This window comes from Mus caroli, chromosome 15, assembly GCF_900094665.2.
Source record: "Mus caroli chromosome 15, CAROLI_EIJ_v1.1, whole genome shotgun sequence".
In the NCBI taxonomy this organism is placed as follows: domain Eukaryota; kingdom Metazoa; phylum Chordata; class Mammalia; order Rodentia; family Muridae; genus Mus; species Mus caroli.
Window position 1 is genome coordinate 74079245 of NC_034584.1, and position 1757 is coordinate 74081001.

A 1757-nucleotide genomic window follows, 5' to 3' on the forward strand; every position below is an offset into this window, starting at 1 on the left:
GCAACCACATGATGGCTCACAACCATCCGTAATGAGATCTGATACCCACTTCTGGTGTGTCTGAAGACAGCTACTGTGTACTTTACTGTGCAATTATATACATAAAATAAATAAATAAATCTTTTTTTAAAAAAAGAAAAGAAAGAGAGAAAGGAAGGAAGAGAAGGAGGAGGAGGAAGAGGAGGAGGAGGAGGGGGAGGAGGAGGAAGAGAAGGAGAAAGGTCCCAAGGGGGAGAAGTCACGTCCGAGCTTGTGAAAGATTCCCTTCTGATCTCTGGGACACTCCCTTGTCCTTGTCACTCCCCCTGGGTCTGGTCCAGGTGTGATTGGTTCAGACAACAGCCCCTGCCCAGCTGTCAGCACCCAAGCTGTCACAAATGCCCGCACTAGTGTGCCTGACTTGCCACCATTGTTCCTCCCCCACTTGCAGTGTGGCCCCAGAACATCAATGCCTTTGAAAAATTATTATTTTTTAATTAATTTACTTCTATTTTACATGTACAGGCGTTTTGCCTGTGTGTATGTCTGTGCAGTGTGTGCATACAGTGCCTACAGAATCCAGAAGTCATCAGATCCCCTGGAACTGGAGTCACAGACAGATGTGAGCAACCATGTGAGTGCTAGGAATCGAACCAGGGTCCTATGGAAGAGCAACCAGTGCTCTGAACCAGACTATCCCAGGAAGGACCATTGGCTGCTGGACTGCTTTCCATTCTATCTCTGAGAACTTCAAGACTCAAACATTCTCTGAAGCTTGCTTTGATCCTTTCCTGACCTTTCAGCTACGAGCAAGTCTAAAAGCTCAGACAAGAATTAGAACAAAGCCAGGCAGTGGTGGCACACACCTTTAATCCCAGCATTTGGGAGGCAGAGGCAGGCAGATTTCTGAGTTCGAGGCCAGCCTGGTCTACAGAGTGAGTTCCAGAACAGCTAGGGCTATACAGAGAAACCCTGTCTGGAAAAACAAACAAACAAGACAAAACAAAAAGAATTAGAACAACAGAAATCTGGAGACTGGGATTTGGAATGCAAGGCCCTTAGAAGCTGAAATCCTCCCAATCCTAATTCCCTGTGTTCCAGGCAGGAGTCCCTGAGCTTCCCACCATGCAGACTAATGTGCTGCAGCGAGACAGGGCATGCGCTGGTGGGGAACAGCAGGCCAGTACCTTGAGCCTGGCCTGCAAACAGGATGGGACAGGAAAGAGACAGGGCATTTGTGAGCAAAACCAGGGTGCTGGAGGCCTCTCCTCCTCACCTGAGAGGCCAGGAGAGATGCAGGAGAGAAGAGCAGATGCCAAAGGGTTGGGGCGGAGGGTGTGTGGTCACTGGGGGTGGCGGGATCTTTCCCCTGGAATTTTCTCCTGGCAGGAAAGGCCCACCCTCCTAGGAATGGAAAACAATCCCTGGCATCTGGCCCCTGAGGCTACATGGTTTCTGACAATCCACCATTATTATCCTGCCTGCCTCACCCTAGACTGATGCAGAGGGAAAACCAAGACAGACAGGAAGGCAGGGTCTCTGGCTAAATTCAGAATCTGACTCACCCTAAGGAAGACTCCAGTTATCTCTATCCCTGACTATACAGTGTGAAAACTGGGAGAGGAACTGGAGAGATGGCTCACTGGCTAAGAGCACTGGCTGCTCTTCCACAGGACATGGGGTTTGTACTGGCTATTTTTGTGTCAACTTGACACAGCTGGAGTTATCACAGAGAAAGGAGCTTCAGTTGAGGAAATGCCTCCATGAGATCCAACTGT